Consider the following 20,233-nt stretch of genomic DNA (forward strand, 5'->3'; position numbering starts at 1 on the left):
ATTTGCAATTCTTCCACTCTTTGTAAACTTGGATGGGCTGATGAAACCTGGTACAGTAGAACCTCGGGTCACGACCGTAATTCGTTCAAAAACTCTGGTCGCAACACGATTTGGTCGTGACCCAAAGTAATTCCCCCCCCATAGGATTGTATGTAAATACAATTAATCCATTCTGGACCGTACAAGTTGTATGTAAATATATACTGTATATGCTCGCTCGTGCTCTCTCTCTTACTCACTGCACAGGGAGAGACTGAACACGTGCGGAAATAATCGGCGCATACGAACCGGAAGGGAAGGCATTGTTCGTCACCCGAGTGTGTGGTTGTGAACAGATGCAAAAGTTAGGCAAACTTTTTGGTCGTAACCCGTTTTTGTAAGTGGTCTGAGACGTTCGTGACCCGAGGTTCCACTGTACTTGGCCACAAATTAGGTGATAAGAGTAAAACTGTTGAAATGCTGCCACGTGTGTTAAATAACACATGCTCAGTTTTACAGCAGATACATGTACAACCAAAGAACACTGACTTCGTCTTTTTGTATATATCACTGAGTATGCTGTCTGTGTACTGCAATGTTTTCACACATTTTAGAATAAAGTACACAGTTGGCATCAATTTGGTGTGTGCTGTGCTCTTTACAAAATTGCTCTCTTACATGCAACTTGTACCATACACTGCATTAACATCTTGTGTTCTTTCCCACGTCAACTGCATATACTAGCAGCTTTGCAGTTGTAAAACAGTTGGTTTACTTTGATGATACGTGTGCACTTTGCCTTCCAAGTTGTGTGAAAATATTATATGCAAGGGGGTACATTGTGGATTTTCTAGTTAAGTGATTTTTACATTGCTGCCAGACAGGTTTCATTCTAAAACAGTATTTGTTACTTGGTAAATTTGCTGTCTGCCTGATTTATTTGTATTATGCAAAACTGCAGTTAAACAAATGTTGTGTTTGATCTTATATTAAAAAAAAAAAGACTTCAGCAATCGTTGTGATAGACATTAAGTCAGAAAGGACTTAATTTTAGACATTTTTTGATTTTTAGGTCTATACCATGATACCATTATGGTGTAAAAGTTTTAGAATATCATGATAATAGAAATTTGCATGTATTGCTCACCCCTAGCAGAAAGAGTTATTATAGCACAGCATACTCTTCATTATTAGAATTTATGGCAACAATGTTCTTATTACCATTTTAATAATTGTTAACAATAAACACTTACTGCTATTGAGCCCTTTCATTTTCTTTCTTGCCACCCCACGGTGGCATTTGCTGCTACCTCCATCTTTATCATATACCTTTTGTCCTTTGAACACAGTTTTCTAATGGGTGTGTCATTGCTGATGTCAAATTTTAGTTTTATTTAGCCAAATTAATAAGACCTTTGTCTGCACCACAGTGCAGTGAATACAGGGATAGGGGCTTGATAAGTAAAATTTTATTTTTTCCTTTTATTGATGTGGTAAAGTGAGGTCCATGGCTGATCGGCATCTTTTTATATAAATAATTGCTGCACTCGTGTCTTGGTAGGAAGGGGTGTGGTAGCGTGGGGAGACCGGTTCCCAAGCGCAATGCGGGAATGGGTGGCCCTACACTAAGTGCACAGGTGTAGGATCATCCATGACCCAAATTCATGGCAGGAGCTGATAATCGCCACAGCTGTTCCATGTCCCCATTTTAAGTGGGGAAGTGCAAGAGGGGGGAAAAAAGTTTTTAAAAAAAAAAAAAAAGACAAGGAGAGTGAAATATTAGAGTGGAGAGAACGAGAACAACAACAAGGGCCTTTTGAACCACAAGAGAAGGGCTTTTAAAGGCGGTGATCAGCATGAGCTGAAGCGCGTGCAGAAGGAACTTGGAGTCCAGCTCAGGGCGGCGAAGGAGCAGTACAGGAGAAAGCTGGAGCAGAAGTTGCAGAATAACAGCATGAAGGAAGTGTGGGATGGGATGAAGATCATCACTGGCTGCAGCTCGAAGCAGGGTGCCACCATCGAGAGAGACGTGAAGAGAGCAAACCAAATGAACAACTTCTTTAACAGGTTTGACCACCCTAACCCACTCTCACCTTGGAGTACTGCACCCTCCACACATCCTTCTGCTGATACCAGCATAGGAGAGACATCCCCACCCACAATTACAACAGTGCAGGTGAGCTGAGGAGACTTCGTGCCAGCAAAGCAGCGGGTCCAGATGGAGTATCGCCACGACTGCTGAAGGACTGTGCATCGGAGCTGGTGGGTCCCCTACAGCGCATCTTCGACCTGCGCCTGGAACAGGGGAGAGTCCCGAGGCTTTGGAAAACATCTTGCATCACCCCAGTCCCAAAGGTATCACATCCTAGTGAGCTGAATAACTTCCGGCCTGTTGCTCTGACGTCACATGTGATGAAGACCATGGAGAGGCTGCTGCTTCACCACCTGAGGCCACAGGTTCAACACGCCCTCGACCCTCTGCAGTTTGCATATCAGGAGAAGGTGGGAGCGGAGGATGCCATCATCTATATGCTACACCGATCCCTCTTCCACTTGGACAGAGGCAGTGGTGCTGTAAGAGTTATGTTTCTAGACTTCTCTAGCGCCTTCAACACAATCCAACCTCTGCTCCTTAGGGACAAGCTGACAGAGATGGGAGTAGATTCATACCTGGTGGCATGGATCGTAGACTATCTTAAAGACAGACCTCAGTATGTGTGTCTCGGGAACTGCACGTCTGACATTGTGGTCAGCAACATAGGAGCGCCACAGGGGACTGTACTTTCTCCGGTCCTGTTCAGCCTATATACATTGGACTTCCAATACAACTCTGAGTCCTGCCACGTGCAAAGGTTCGCTGATGACACTGCTATCGTGGGCTGCATCAGGAGTGGGCAAGAGGAGGAGTATAGGGACCTAATCAAGGACTTTGTTAAGTGGTGCAACTCAAACCACCTACACCTGAACACCAGCAAAACCAAGCAGCTGGTGGTGGATTTTTAGGAGGCCCAGACCCCTCATGGACAAAGTGATCATCAGAGGTGACTGTGTGCAGAGGGTGCAGACCTATAAATACCTGGGAGTGAAGCTGGATGATAAATTAGACTGGACTGCCAATACTGATGCTCTGTGTAAGAAAGGACAGAGCCGGTTATACTTCCTTAGAAGGCTGGCGTCCTTCAACATCTGCAATAAGATGCTGCAGATGTTATATCAAGACGGTTGTGGCGAGCGCCCTCTTCTACGTGGGTGTGTGCTGGGGAGGTAGCATTAAGAAGAAGGATGCCTCACGCCTGGACAAACTGGTGAGGAAGGCAGGCTCTATTGTTGGCATGGAGCTGGACAGCTTGACATCTGTGGCAGAGCGATGGGTGCTCAGCAGGCTCCTATCAATTATGGAAAATCCACTGCATCCACTAAACAGTTTCATCTCCAGACAGAAGAGCAGCTTCAGCGACAGACTGCTGTCACTGTCCTGCTCCACTGACAGACTGAGAAGATCGTTCCTCCCCCAAACTATGCGACTCTTCAATTCCACCCGGGCGGGGTTATAAACGTTAACATTATTCAAAGTTATTGTCTGTTTTTACCTGCATTTTTATTACTCTTTAATTTAATATTGTTATTATCAGTATGCTGCTGCTGGAGTATGTGAATTTCCCCTTGGGATTACTAAAGTATCTATCTATCTATCTAACAACAAGCCAGTCGGCTACAGAGTGAGAAAAGGCAGTGTGGTCAGTGGTCCCGCGAAGGATTGGCACTCTAGGGACAGATTGTCCCCACTGAATGTGTAGAGGAGTTGGATGGAATCAAGGTGGGGTCCTCTCCAGAGATTTGAGGTATGCTGAATCGAGCTTGAAGGAAGACGAGAGGACAACTGACCCCAAGTGGTTTGGCAACAAGGCAGCCAAGACAGATCAGGATGGAGAGGGCCGCTGCTGTTGAAGTCTCAATGGGCCATAGCTTTAAAAGAATTCTTTCTCTTGGTCAAGGGAGCTTACAGATGAGAAGCAGCAGTTGGACCAATGTTATGAGAAGGAAGTTCAGAAGTGAGAAGAAGGAAAGGTTCCAGCAGTGGGTAAGTGGACCAGCCACCCTATGAGGCATTTTTGTGCCTGATGGCTTTGTTTTATGTTGTTTTTACTTTGTTATTTAAGGACCTTATTGTCCTACATGTATTTCCTTTGTTTTCTCTAAAGGCTATTTTGTGTGTTGTAACTTTGCAAACAAGACATTAAACACATGCTAATCATAGGATAGAACCACAATTCTGGTAATGCTAAATTAAAATAGGAAGATAGGTGTGTTCAGAGATGTGTGAAAAATGATGTTAGTGAGAGTCATGAATATGAAAGAAAAGTAAGTAGCAAAGAACAAAAAGAAAATAATTTTAATGTATCTGAAGTTAAGTGCATGCCAAAATGCTGTGCAGTGAAGGCTAGAGAACTTCCTCCAGCAATTCAAATTAGAAACACAGAGGCCATGTGTTTTACATATTGTATGCAAAACTGAAAGATGTGAGCAAGGAGGACATAAGGCTGACTGTAATACTGTGTAATGAAGAAAATGCAAAGGACTTTTAAAAATGTTTATCTTTAAAGACTGTCTTCTGTTATGAGTGGCCACTATATTTGAAGCTGAAAGTTGGAAATTAAAGGGTGAAGCTCAGAGCCAGATACAGTATATAAGAAAAGAAAAGGCAAGAAAAAACAAAGGCAAAACATAAGCTTGTGTGCAGTGAACTAAATGCTAGAAATAGCATGAAACTTTGATTTAAGTCAGCTAAATATTGATAAAAATGGGAGGATGAAAGAGCATAAGAAGAGGGAGAGACACGCAAGTACCACTGAACAGCTTCATTGAATTTCATTAAATAAATAAAAACATGATATGCTGGAAAATGAAAAAAAGAAAATGGTTCAGTGAGGAGTGCATGGCAGCAGAATAAAGGATGAAAAAATGGCTTAATTCAGCTTGCAAGAACAGTTAAAGATGGAGTATTTTTTCGAGCCCAGGCAAGGTATTTTTGCCTTTCCAAACACAGAAATGTTTGAGGTGGTGTTTCTAAATATCTTCAAGTCCATGGAGAGAAATGGGAGGCAAAGCTGATCCTGAAATTTCCAACAAAGTTTGCTCAAGGATAAAGAGAGAGTAAACCATGAAATAGTGTATTATTTAGGGATGACATTTGGGAAATCTAAAGATATTCCTGGAAAATAAAAAAAGTGAAAAGTACAGAATCTTCTTTTTGAGGAGGATGATGTCTTTAAAGATTTACAATAAACTACTGGTGATGTCATTCCAGTCCACAGTTTATCACAAGACTATTTCAGCATAGTAGAAAGCCAATACTTACCTGACACTTAAGCAGCACTGCACATTGGAGAAGGTGTGACTGGTGGGGTCGGGTAACACAGTTAAAATCCAGTAGAAGCATAGAATGATGTCACTAGACGATTGATCCATTAAACAAAAGTAGTAGACATTATAAGATGTACATGAACATAATTACCAGAATTCACAGTTTCTAACATATCATTATACTGTATCTCTTTCTCTCTCTTATGTACACTGCTCAAAAAAAATTGAACAATTTGAAAACACATCAGATCTCAATGGGAAAAAAGTCATGCTGGATATCTATACTGATATGGACTGAGTAATGTGTTAGCAACGAAAGGATGCCACATCGTTTGAGGGATGAATTCAAAGACACCCCGAAAATCAAAGTGAAAAAATGAAGCGTCAGGCTAGTAAATTTTGCCAAAATTTCATTGCAGCAACTCAAAATCGTACTCAGTAGTTTGTATGGCCCTCACCTGCTTGTATACATGCCTGAGAATGTCAAGGCATGCTCCTAATGAGACGACAGATGGTGTCCTGTGGGATCTCCTCCTAGATCTGGACCAGGGCATCACTAAGCTCCTGGACAGTCTGAGGTGCAACCTGACAGCGTCAGATGGACCGAAACATAATGTCCCAGAGGTGTTCAATTGGATTTAGGTCAGGCGAACGTGGGGGCCAATCAATGGTATCAATTCCTTCATCCTCCAGGAACTGCCTGCCATACTCTCGCCACAGGATTGCATTGTCGTACACCAGGAGGAACCTTTTGCACCAGCATAGGGTCTGACAATGGGTCCATGGATTTCAACCCAGTACCTAATGGCAGTCAAGGTACTGTTCTCTAGCCTGTAGAGGTCTGTGCATCCCTCCATGGATATGCCTCCCCAGACCATCACTGACCCACCACTAAACCGGTCATGCTGAACGATGTTACAGGCAGCATAACGTTCTCCATGGCTTCTCCAGACCCTTTTACATGTGTCATGTGTGCTCAGGGTGAACCTGCTCTCATCTGTGAAAAGCATAGGGCGCCAGTGGTGAACCTTCCAATTCTGGTATTCTATGGCAAATGCCAATTGAGCTCAGCGGTGCAGGGTAGTGAACACAGGGCCCACTAGAGGACGTTGGGCCCTCAGGCCACCCTCATGAAGTCTGTTTCTGATTGTTTGGTCAGAGACATTCACACAAGTGGCCTGCTGGAGGTCATGTTGTAGGGCTCTGGTAGTGTTCATCCTGTTCCTCCTTGCCCAAAGGAGCAGATACCGGTCCTGCTGATGGGTCAAAGACCTTCTACGACCCTGTCCAGCTCTCCTAGAGTTACTGCCGGTCTCCTGAAATCTCCTCCATGCCCTTGAGACTGTGCTGAGAGACACAGCAAACCTTCTGGCAATGGCATGTATTGATGTGCCATCCTGGAGAAGTTGGACTACTTGTGCAACCTCTGTAGGATCAAGGTTTCACCTCATGCTACCAGTAGTAACTTTGACCGTAGCCAAATGAAGAACTAGTGAAAAAACAGACAGAAAAAATGAAAAATGTCAGTGGCTTCCACCTGTTAAACCATTCCTGTTTTGGGGGTCATCTTATTGTTGCCCCTCTAGTGCACCTGTTGTTAATTTCATTAACACCAAAGCAGCTGAAATTGATTAACAACCATCTGCTATTTAACTGACCTGATCAATATCCCAGAAGTTTCATTGACTTGATGCTATACTCTGATTAAAAAGTGTTCCTATAATTTTTTTGAACAGCATATATATAACCGTGGGTGTTACAGGTGTGGTAGCCTTAGCGCCACAAGCCAGATGGATGTGAACATCAGATCAATTATCCAGTTGAAGCACGCTTAGAAGGAATCAACAGCAATCCAGTATATCACTTTGAAATAAGAAAAGAGAATATTCTCAGTTCCTTGATCTCCACAATGCAAAGACAAATGCACACAAATCAGGCATCAAGCAGGAGCAGGCAGTCAAAAGAAAGTTTCCTCCAGTGAACCACAAAAAGATTTCAAAGCAGTTGTCCCAGAGGCTGCAAACCCAGAAAGGTTCATAAAAATAACTCTAAATTCAATACAAAAAGTATTCAGTTGCATCCATGACCTACACATGCAGTAAGAGAAAGTGAGAGAAGTGCAAAAAGTACAAGGTTAAGTAGTAAATTTTAACAAAAAGTGACGTTGACAAGGAGGAGCGGCAGCAATTTTCTTTTTTATGTGTCACATGCTTTATTACCTTCCCTGTAATAAATGTTAATGGAACCTGAATGTTGACCTTTAAGGCCGCTCCAGCTGAGAGCCTTGAAATTCTGGAAGTAGGATTTTGAAAAGTGTTATAACAAGCTTGACTAGACACCATAACAATGCAGAATCAAAATCCAATACTAGCTCATTTGCTTTTGCAGTATAAAATCTCTTTTGAGAGAGAAAGAATAAGAATAAAGTAATAGCAACTGACACTCTGACAAGAAGAATCACGTAGAAACATCTTCAAATCAGGAACAATAATAATACAAATAATAATGATAAGGGTAGCATGGTGGCGCAGTGGTAGCGCTGCTGCCTCGCAGTTAGGAGACCCGGGTTCGCTTCCCGGGTCCTTCCTGCATGGAGTTTGCATGTTCTCCCTGTGTCTGCGTGGGTTTCCTCCAGGTGCTCCGGTTTCCTTCCAAAAATATGCAGGTTAGGTGGATTGGCGATTCTAAATTGGCCCTACTGTGTGCTTGGTGTGTGGGTGTGTTTGTGTGTGTCCTGCGGTGGGTTGGCACCCAGCCCAGGATTGGTTCCTGCCTTGTGCCCTGTGTTGGCTGGGATTGGCTCCAGCAGACCCCCGTGACCCTGTGTTTGGATTCAGCGGGTTGGAAAATGGATGGATGGATGGATGGAAGCACAGGGGTAAGATAATGACAATATCAAAAATAGCATTACCGGGTTCAAAGACCAAATTACCAAGGACGAAAGTAAAATGATGCTGGTTGATATTTTAAATTTTACCATGAGAAATTATGACTGTATGCCAACCTAATACTCCATTAGAAATTCTTTCAAGAGTAATAAAGAAAATGAATTGTCACATTTTTAAGGAGACTGGCACAGCAGCTGGTATTACTTTCTCACAGCTCCACTACCGTGTTTTCAAATCCCAACCTGAGCACTATCTGTGGATTTTAGAAGTTCTCCCTATGACTTTATGATTTTTTAACTTTGTTTTTTTGGATGTTACAGTTTTCTTCCACATCATAAAGGTATACTTGTTAGTGTGACTTGCAACTATGAAATGGCTCATTACAGATATATTTGCAATACCCCCAGTGACAAACTGGTTCCCCATCCAGTCATAGTTCCTACCCCACATTCCATGTTGCCAGGTTAGGCTCTATCCTCATGACCCCAAACTAGAATTAGCATATTCAATAATACATACGTATATGGACAATTTTTGGAGAAAAAATATTATTCCATTCAATTCAGTTAATTTATGTATGGCAGTCTTCACTGAGTGCATGCACCGAGTGCTATAACAAGTCCTAAGATAAAATGCAAATTCAAAGTTTTCCAATCACCTATTACATAATGAGTACACATAAATATCTGTTTAAACAGACAGGAAGACAAATTCATTTGAAACAGATTAACATGAATGGATCCCAGTAATATCTGTTTACTAATTAAGTAATTGCTGAATTATAGCCAGTTGAGAATGGAGGAGAGGAAAATAAAAACTCTAGTCAGCCGCAGCCCTGGAAAAAGTAAACCTCCGGTGGGTCTGTGATCAGTTATAACAAAGTCACTATCTATCTATCTATCTATCTATCTATCTATCTAACAAAGTCACACCCAATCACAGTCTTGAAAACCTTGGCCAATTTGCCATCCACCCTTCTCGGGCATTCTACAGCATCGTCTGTGCTAATTTGACAACACAATCTTTCCATCTGGTGATTTCAGTGCTCTCAGTGAATGAGATCTCTTTCTATGAGAAAGAAAACAGATTGGAAGTAGTGCAGTGGCAGTAATGTCACAGCAGGACAATGAGAAAAATAACAGAACAGAGGAGGGTTAGTAACAGTTTATAAATATTGCATTACTTATATTTTTATACAAATGACTAACAAACAAAGATGCAGTATGCACAACTAATTGATAGCTCTAGTCAGGGTGGGCTAGACTAAAGTAGTGAGTCTTCAGCCTGGATTTAAGAGCTAAGACTGAAGGGGTACCTCTTATAGTAGCAGGCAGATCATTCCACAGCCATAAGTAAACTCTTGACCTCCCACTGTTATTATCTTAATTATTAGAATCTTTAGTAGACCAGCATCTTGAAATCTTACGGTGAGCTCTGGTATGTTCAGATAAGCAAGGTAGGGCCTTGGCCATTTAAGGTTTTATATGGAAGAAAGAAGATTTTGGAATTGCCCTTAAGCTTAACAGAATAAGAACTTGAGTTATGAGGTCATACTTTCTAGCTATTGCAATGATTCTTGGAGCAGCATGTTGAATTAAATAAAAGCAGCATAATGAGCAATTTGAAGAGCATGTGAATAACACATTGCAGTTCTACTAGAAATAAATGCATGATTTAATTTCTCAGCACATTTGTTTCTGATACGAATGTGAGCAACACTGGAGAACCACAAAGAACAGTCTCCTTTACTCTGTACACCTCAGACTGTCACTTGCAGAAATTCTCAGTTGATTGTGCATGTATGGGATGTATGGATAAAGGAATTGTCTGCATCTTAACATCAACAAAACCAAGGAACTGGTTATTAACTTTCACCACACCAAATAGCCTCTATGTCTGGTCACTATTTGGGTAATGGATGTGGAGATGGTTCACTTCTACAGGTACTTGGGGGTCCACATTAATATCAAGTTGGACTGATCTCAGAACATAGAGGAACTATATAAGAAAAGGCAGAGCAGGCTCTTTTTCCTTAGGAGACTGTGTTCCCTTAATGTTGGAAGTATAATCCTTCATATTTACTATAACTCTGTGATGGCCAGTGTAAATTTCTATGCTGTGGTGTGCTGGGCTGGTAACATCACTGCAAGAAAGGCCCACCGAATCAACAGGCTAATTAAAAGGGCAGATTCAGTTATGGGACTGACTCTGGACCCCCGGGAGGTAGTTGAGGAGTAGAGAATTAAATCAAAACTGATTGCAATCGTGAATAATGTCACACATCCTCTCTCTGACTCACTAACACTGAGAACTTTCAGCCAACATATTATTCAGCAGAATTGTGTCAAGAAACTCAACCTGGGCTCTATACCAACAGCAATATGTCTGCATAATGCTTCATTGTGACTGTGACAGCCAAGCCCAAACTTTTCTTTCTTTGGAATTTTTCTTGCTTTATAATAACTCCAGTTTGTGTTCAGATCAAAGTGTGTGTGTATATTTATTTACTTATTTATCTACCTACCTACTTATGTATTTATTTATTTAAAGAACTTCTGTAAACAAAACAAATGTCCCCCTGGGGTCAAATAAAGTTCTATCTATCTATCTATCTATCTATCTATCTATCTATCTATCTATCTATCTATCTATCTATCTATCTATCTATCTATCTATCTATCTTTAGAAAATGCCTTAATTTCCAACATTTTTAACATGGAAAAACATGTCAGCAGCACATTATTTGTAGTGGGATATAAGGAGAAATCAGTAGGAAGATTGTAGTACAAATGGAAAAATTAGGCTTGCAATGATATCAGACTAAGAGACAAGCAATTGGAGAAGACACTGCAGAATAGAGATGTTGATTGTATTGAACACATAGAGGAGAAAAGCACTAGATGTATTTAAATAACAATTGTATTCAAAATAATCAGTTTTCTACCACTACGAATAATCAAATCACAAATACTATATACTGGTGAAAACATACATCAAAATAGGTCAGTAGAAGTGGAAAGATGAATGGGAGAACAATGTTTAAAGAAATAATGAAATTAATTATGTAGAAAATTGGTTAGAGTATCCCAGAACCATCAGTAAAGCTATCACAATAGGAAGGACTTATCACGCACCATGACACCAAAAATAAAAAGGTATTGTCAACAACAAAATATCATAAAAAATAAAAACCAAAAAATCCAGTCCTTGAGCAAATGTCCAGTTTGGCTGTTTGGGGTCTTTTGTATGATTCAGAGAAAAAGTATACAGTTGTAATGAAGTAATGAAGTTTGGTGAACTGAAATCTGTATGTATCCTATCATAAATCATATTTATTGCTGGGCAGTTCATAGCCAATATACTTTTCCTGGAGAGATGGTTCTCAATTTCAAATATGCATTGCAGATAACAATACTCTGGGGACTCACAATGACCTGATGCAAAATAGGACAAACCAGGCCCCAGCATTTGTTGATTTAGGGAGTCCATTTATCTCAGACATTAAATGGGTCATATAAAAACACATGCACAGAAGCTACATTCTAATTAAAGCTAACTGTATGGCAAGGTGTTCCACAATATTCTGGGAACTATCCATTCTTGCATGGATAATATGAAGATGAATGTGAAAATTGTAAAAACTGCAGTGGCGTGTGCTGCATGGTTTGTCCTGGCTGGCAATGCGGGAGCATCCAGCCAAATGTAAAGCACCTGATGAAAGAATAAGCACCCACACCGCATGGCAATTGCCTTTATTTGTCTGGCTGTACTATACTTCCTTCTTCAGCACCCCATAATATGGTGAGTACTTTGATGGAGAAGAACTTGACCAACTTTTTTGTCATAAAGATATTGGTATTTTTTGGTGCTCTTGCACTGTAGTTTTTTATTGTCGCTCTGTCCATGCTGTATGATAAAACAAAGTAATTTAAAATATGTACAGTACTTGTGGGCATTTTACATATGTCATCCTCTTTCTTTGACAGCTAATGTAGATTTCAGACAATTACTCCATCAATTCTTGATAATTGAAATTGCATTCCCATACTGGCTGCATTATGCTGACTCAAACAGGAAATTCTAACACCATCCTGATAAAGAGACCCCCAAACAGTCTGCATTACAAACACCATCTGCAGCACCATCATGCTGAGCACCTGCACACCCGCAGGGCTACATACAGTGGTGTGAAAAACTATTTGCCCCCTTCCTGATTTCTTATTCTTTTGCATGTTTGTCACACAAAATGTTTCTGATCATCAAACACATTTAACCATTAGTCAAATATAACACAAGTAAACACAAAATGCAGTTTGTAAATGATGGTGTTTATTATTTAGGGAGAAAAAAAATCCAAACCTACATGGCCCTGTGTGAAAAAGTAATTGCCCCCTGAACCTAATAACTGGTTGGGCCACCCTTAGCAGCAATAACTGCAATCAAGCGTTTGCGATAACTTGCAATGAGTCTTTTACAGCGCTCTGGAGGAATTTTGGCCCACTCATCTTTGCAAAATTGTTGTAATTCAGCTTTATTTGAGGGTTTTCTAGCATGAACCGCCTTTTTAAGGTCATGCCATAGCATCTCAATTGGATTCAGGTCAGGACTTTGACTAGGCCACTCCAAAGTCTTCATTTTGTTTTTCTTCAGCCATTCAGAGGTGGATTTGCTGGTGTGTTTTGGGTCATTGTCCTGTTGCAGCACCCAAGATCGCTTCAGCTTGAGTTGACGAACAGATGTCCGGACATTCTCCTTCAGGATTTTTTGGTAGACAGTAGAATTCATGGTTCCATCTATCACAGCAAGCCTTCCAGGTCCTGAAGCAGCAAAACAACCCCAGACCATCACACTACCACCACCATATTTTACTGTTGGTATGATGTTCTTTTTCTGAAATGCTGTGTTCCTTTTACGCCAGATGTAACGGGACATTTGCCTTCCAAAAAGTTCAACTTTTGACTCATCAGTCCACAAGGTATTTTCCCAAAAGTCTTGGCAAGCATTGAGATGTTTCTTAGCAAAATTGAGACGAGCCCTAATGTTCTTTTTGCTTAACAGTGGTTTGCGTCTTGGAAATCTGCCATGCAGGCCGTTTTTGCCCAGTCTCTTTCTTATGGTGGAGTCGTGAGCACTGACCTTAATTGAGGCAAGTGAGGCCTGCAGTTCTTTAGACGTTGTCCTGGGGTCTTTTGTGACCTCTCGGATGAGTCGTCTCTGCGCTCTTGGGTAATTTTGGTCGGCCTGGCCACTCCTGGGAAGGTTCACCACTGTTCCATGTTTTATGCCATTTGTGGATAATGGCTCTCACTGTGGTCGCTGGAGTCCCAAAGCTTTAGAAATGGCTTTATAACCTTTACCAGACTGATAGATCTCAATTACTTCTGTTCTCATTTGTTCCTGAATTTCTTTGGATCTTGGCATGATGTCTAGATTTTGAGGTGCTTTTGGTCTACTTCTCTGTGTCAGGCAGCTCCTATTTTAAGTGATTTCTTGATTGAAACAGGTGTGGCAGTAAATCAGGCCTGGGGGTGGCTACGGAAATTGAACTCAGGTGTGATACACCACAGTTAGGTTATCTTTTAACAAGGGGGCAATTACTTTTTCACACAGGGCCATGTAGGTTTTGGATTTTTTTTTTTTTCTCCCTAAATAATAAAAACAGAAACATTTTGTGTGACAAACATGCAAAAGAATAAGAAATCAGGAAGGGGGCAAATAGTTTTTCACACCACTGTATGTAGCCCACTTCCGTGGTTTTGAGGCCAGCCATGCAAATGTAAACATTTGCATGTCCTTTACTCTCATGGCTGCTACTACAAGGCTGTATATTGAACACACCTTGGAAATGGGTGAAGTGGTGGATCTGAGGCTAGGGATCTGCGATGGTATCCGGAAGGTTGCCGGTTTGAATCCTAGTTAGTGCCAAAAGAGATCCTACTTGGCTGGACCCTTGAGCAAGGCCCTTAACCTGCAATTGCTCCAGGGATGCTGTACAATAGCTGGCCCTGTGCTTTGACCCCAAGGGGTATGTGAAAACTAACAAATTCGTAATACAAGAAATTGTGTAAGTTGAAATAAAGAACAAAAAAAAAAGTGAAAATTGGAGAATGTAAGATCATGTTGACCATTGGATTCTTTTACTGTACCTCTTTTACCAGAATGCCTGAATGACGAGTTCCTCAGCCATGATAACCATTTAGTAAGTTCAACAGGGGCAGAATTGTTAGCGTTTTAGAGGCCAAGGGCCTCATGTATAAACGGTGCGTATGCACAGAAATGTTGCGTTTCCACGTTCAAATCGCAATGTATAAAACCTACATTTGGCATAAAGCCACGCACTTTTCCATGGTACCTCATACCCTGTCTTACGCAAGTTCTCCGCTCAGTTTTGCAGACTGGCAGCACCCAGCATCAAAGCAGTGCTACTGTTCCTGTGTGGTTACCCTTTCTTAGATCCACTGAAATTAACCGCATATCGTTCATAAATTTAATGCATTTGATTGTAATTAACCTGTAACAATATAATGGTCCACAGAATGGTCAAACTATTCTAAATACCATAACTGCTTTAGTGTTGTTACTCTCACTGCACCTTCTTCTTCTTCTTTCAGCTGCTCCCGTTAGCGGTTGCCACAGTGGATCATCTTTTCCATATTACTCTCACTGCACCACTCAGAGTATTTATATCACTGTATCTGAGTGTGAATCACAGATCTACAGCGATTGGAAAGAGAATTATCGGTATACAGCATCAAGCTCTCCCTGCCTCAACCATTCGCTATTTGAACTGCTCTCATCCGACCAATGCTTCACAGCCTTTCCTGTTCAGACCTCATGGTTCACAAACAGTTTCATCCCAAGAACTATACACCCACTCAATCAGTCCATCAAGTGCTCCTTGTAGAATTGTGTGTACTTGCAAGTTACCTTGAAGTAATTGTACTTATGATACGGTTATAATATTGCACAACCTGAGCCACTTTATAAAGCGTGTATTTACATATGATGACGATATAATTTTTAAGATGAAATTCAGCAAAATATGTTGATTATATTATACAGATAAAACTTTAACTTTAACTACACGGTGCCGCAGCGCTAGCAAGCTTGAGCTTTGTTCACAGATTGTTCCTGCCTCGCGCTGTATTCATGCTGTGGCTGGCGTGACACTGGAAGGATAGATGGATAGAATAATTAAACATTACGAAGATATTTCTATGTTCCTTAAAAGTTTTGAAGAATCAGTGTTCTAAGCTTACAGATGGCTTAACGTCTATTACAGAGCTGATTGTGTGGGTATTTGGAGAAAGAAAAGTAAGGACAGGAATTGGGGGTTAATACGTTTGAAAAAGACAGTACTTCTGTAATAAAGCATTTCATTGAAGGTTGCGCATGGCGCAGCAAGCATCTTGCTGTAAGATATGAACAATCACTGCGCCACCGTGTTCCTATGTTTAATAACATGCTTTAACTTATATCATCATGAAAATGATATCACGTATACTTCTCAGTATTTTAATTATTCAGAGAGCTGTAATATTACGAACGTAATGGATTCTGTGTCCTGAAGGAGGAAAAGCACGTAGTGATTCAGGCACATAGAGCACATATAAGATCAAATACACAACAAAGCATTTAATGTGCTACTTTAGTTACGAAGGGATTTGAGAAACTAGTAAATTAAACAATTTTAAGATGAAGTTTATGATGTTCTACTTTAATGACAAAATAAACTACGTGATTAAAGTGGAAATTTCGAGATTAAAGTTGACATTTCGTGCTTTTTTCACATTGTGTGCCTTTTTGTTCACTGTACCCTAATAAGCTTTCATATGACACTCAGACGGTGGGCTACGAGTCACCTTTTTACGCCAACTTTGATATGTGACAACTTTTTTATTTCCGGGACTGTGCGACTTTGTGAACTTGAGCTTTCGAGTTTCTCCAACACGCTATGTCACCCGATCAACTTCCTTTTGTTGCTTATATAACTGTTTAAACCAACAAATAGTACATTTTTCTTTGCCTCCATTTGGTATTCGCTTAAATTCTTCTATTTTTCCTCGTGCTTTTGCCATTGCCTTTTCACAGAACGCTGGGCTTAAGGGCTATTTATATTGATTTGCATATTCAAAGATGCGTAATTCTGGGAGGAGTTGGGGCAAGACAGCAAGCGCGTGCACGTGTGTTTATTTCCACGCTGAGCGGGATATATGTAGAGGAAGAACGTGGAAGATGACGAACGCACAGATTCCTGCATCTGGATTTTTCTGTGCGTAAGCACATTTAGGCTTTTGTGCTTACGTCATGTTATAGTGCGAATTCTACGCACGGCGTTATGCATGAGGCCCCAGGTGATTATCCCAATATATTATAACATATGTTAGACATACAGATGAAAAGTGGTATATTTTGTGGCAGCAGTGGTTACAGGAAGGCAGACGCATCAACTGGAAAGGATCTAGGAGGCCCAGAGGAAAAGCACCATGCATGGCATGATCGGTAGAAAGTGCAAAGGGTCATGACTGCACTTATGTTAATAAACCATTTATGGTGATATAATTATAATGAAAGTAATATATATCACTCATAGTGTGGCCTTACTTTTGTTTAATGTGGTTGATCACCAAGTAAATGTCACAGCCCACAGGACTGCAACTTACAAAAGTTGAGGATCCATTCATTACATCCATTAAAATGTCTGCTTTGGCAGGCTTATTATTAGAGGCTGCCTCTAGACTCGGGTCAGATCTCATTGAACTCTTCAGCTGCCATAGACTCCCATTAAGTTATTATCTAGATAAGTCCTGCTTCTCTGTTGGACTTAATGACATCTGTATTCACACCCTGAGATGATGTAGAAAATGCTGAAAACATTTCATTGTCTTAATATGGCCTGTTAATACTCGACTATATATGGCTACAATCTTGCAAGAGTGCCTATGTGATGTCAGCACACTTCCCTTGTATGTGTAGGACATTCTGTGCCATCAGTTACAGCCTGCTGTATGTACTGTGTGGATTGCTTCCTCTCTGAGGTAATTTTTTTGTTCATCCCTTAGGTAGATGTGGATCAGTCCATTCAAAGGCAAAGCTGTTGTAAAGAGAGCTGGATTTCTGTTTTTTTTTCCAAATATGTTTTCAAGGAATAATTTTCATTATTATTTGTTAAATTATATCAACTTGATTTTTTAATATTCTTTACAATGAAGATCAGATTCATGTAAATATGTTGAAAAACACATACCGTTTCATGTGGGATTTGCCTTTTCCAAGCACTGTACATTGAGGATATGTGCTGGAAACGGCACTTGTTCTTAAGTAATTTTATCTGTTCTTGACATCTATACTATATAAAATCTATACTAATGACTATTTTATATACAGTATATAAACCACAGTTACAGGACAATCACAGGAGAGAAAAAGTAAAATATAGCACTCTTTTTCATACAAATTAATTTATGTTTAATTTCATCCACCATTTCATTATCAGAGTGGTTGTGAGTCAAAGCCAATGCCAGCACCAAGAGGCATAAGGCACAAACAAGCCCTGGATGAAAAGTCTACCCAATTCAGGCCACATCCATCCATTTTCTGACCTCACTTTTCTGGACCAGTGTCATGGGGAAGATGCTGCCTATCCTACCAAACACTGGACTTAAAGCATAAACAATTCCTGGGCAGGACGCCAGTCCATCGCAGGTAACACACACTCACTAGGGCCAATTTAGCAGCAGCAATCCACCTAGCGCTGCATGTCTTTGGACAGTGGGAGGAAACCAGAGCTCCTAGAGTAAAGTACAATGTCAGAGAGGAACCCACATGAATATAAGAGGACCATGCAATATTTACGTACTGTAAAGTTGGACTGGGCTGGAGTTTAATTCCAATTCCTTAAAGTTATGAGGCAACTCCACAGTAAAGTCCGATATTGAAATATACTAAAATTTCAATCTATTTACAAATCATTTTTTAAACTGATTTATTGATGAATACTTGTTTAATATTTTTTTTATTATTGTTCTTGCTATTTGTTTTCAGAGTCAGTCATAGATATGGTATCTGGACATTCCCTAATCACTTTTGCAGTACGTGTTCTATTGCTATTGGAGCTAGTGTTAGGCAAAATGGACTACTACACAGTTCTGCCAGTACCAAAAAATGATCACAGTGCCAGATTAAGTAAGTCTAATATAAACTTGCAGCAAAGTATCACCCTGACAAAAACAAAAGCCGTGATGCAGAAGAAAAAGTTCAAGAAATTTTGGAGGGTGAGTGGCAGAGAATGTAACAAAAATGAAAATAAAAACTGTACTGTAGTCTTTCTTTGTGAAATGTAGAAATGCAGATCTATCTAAATTTTGTTCTCTTTTTGTAAGTGATATTTACATATGATAGCACACAAGGTTGTAGAATTTCTGTATATTTAGCCTCCATTCTTAGAACTGAACCATTTATAAAATAAATACTGTACTATGTCTTGTTCAAATAGGGCGTACATTGGTGAATTTATTAGTGGTTTTAAATTAGTAGCAGACACTGCTTACATATTCGCATAGTTCTCCAAATACTCCCAACATTTTTTAACCTGCTATAGGCTGGCATTTCACCCAGAACTGGGGTTTTGCCCAGCGCTCAATGCTGCTATATAGACTTAGCCAAAATGTTTCCCACAATAAGAGGTAAATTATAAGCAGGCATTTGGTTAAGGAAGACCAATGGTGACCCCTAGTGATGAGATATGGTTTTTGGAAAGTGTCTGTGAGAATAGGTTTATAATGTTTGCCAATGGTAAAGCTAATGGCATATAATATAAATTTAAATTCTATGTATTATGTGATAAAATTTAAATAACTTTGGTCAAATGATAAAATATAAATAATTTTTGTTTATCATTTTTATCATGATGGTATTTCTGTTTTCCTCACTATCACAGGCTATTTGTGCAACATAGTCTTTCAATGATAATCTGACATGCAGCAACCATCTGTATAGGTTCTTCATTTTTTAAATTTTTTTAGTTCTTCTCCTTACAGTTTCTAATTCCCTAGATTTAATATAACAAGGAGATTACTGCATTGATAGTTTCTTGTAACTAAGAAAATGGAAATTGCTGGCATTTTCTTCTGAGCTCTTCACTTGTGATTATCAATTTTGTACTCTTGTCCTGTAACACTTGTTCCAAAACAGTCCCCCAGACAGATGTTTACTTGATTATGTTGACCTCTTTTGTAAGTCGCTTTGGATAAAATTGTCTGCTAAACAAAGACCTGTAAATGTAAACAATACATTATTAGAGTTGATTTTCTCATTCATTTTTCATCCAGGCTTGTTCAATTACAAGGTAACATTTTTAACAATGACAGTATGTTTTTGTCTAGTTTATCTGGTTTTCCTTCCACATACGAAAGATGTGAAGGTTGGTTAACTGATGATGCTAAACTAGCCCAATGGAAGTGGACTCCACAATACACAAGTGCTGGTTCTTGTGTATTGTCTGGCACCCATCAATTCTGAAAAAAATAAAGCTATTATTTTTGTCATCTTTCTGTTTTCCTTATAGAAAGAGTTGCTCTAAATATGTTAAGTCTTTCATCAGTTACAGCACTGTTACCTAAATACCTTATATACTCGTGTATAAGTCGGGTCTTCAAACCCGAAAAATTGATCATAAAATCAGACCCGACTTATGCGACCGTTCAAAAATACAACACTTAATTTTTTTTTAACATCTTCTTGCTTCCTCCAATCTCACACCAGTCTCTCAGACACAATGAATTTGTTGCAGCAGCACAGTTACCAATTTCTTTTGCCTCTTCAATGACTTTTATTTTAAAACCAACTTCATATCGCTCCATCATAGATAAGGGATGCTCTTATGATAAAGGTGTATGAGGGTGTGAGATACAAAATACACAAAACAGTGCAAACGTTGCTTCGGAATAGTTTGGATATTACCGTGTGGTCACGTAGGCACAATACATAGAAAAAAAGGAAGT

The sequence above is a fragment of the Erpetoichthys calabaricus genome, chromosome 1 (assembly GCF_900747795.2).
Source record: "Erpetoichthys calabaricus chromosome 1, fErpCal1.3, whole genome shotgun sequence".
NCBI lineage: Eukaryota > Metazoa > Chordata > Cladistia > Polypteriformes > Polypteridae > Erpetoichthys > Erpetoichthys calabaricus.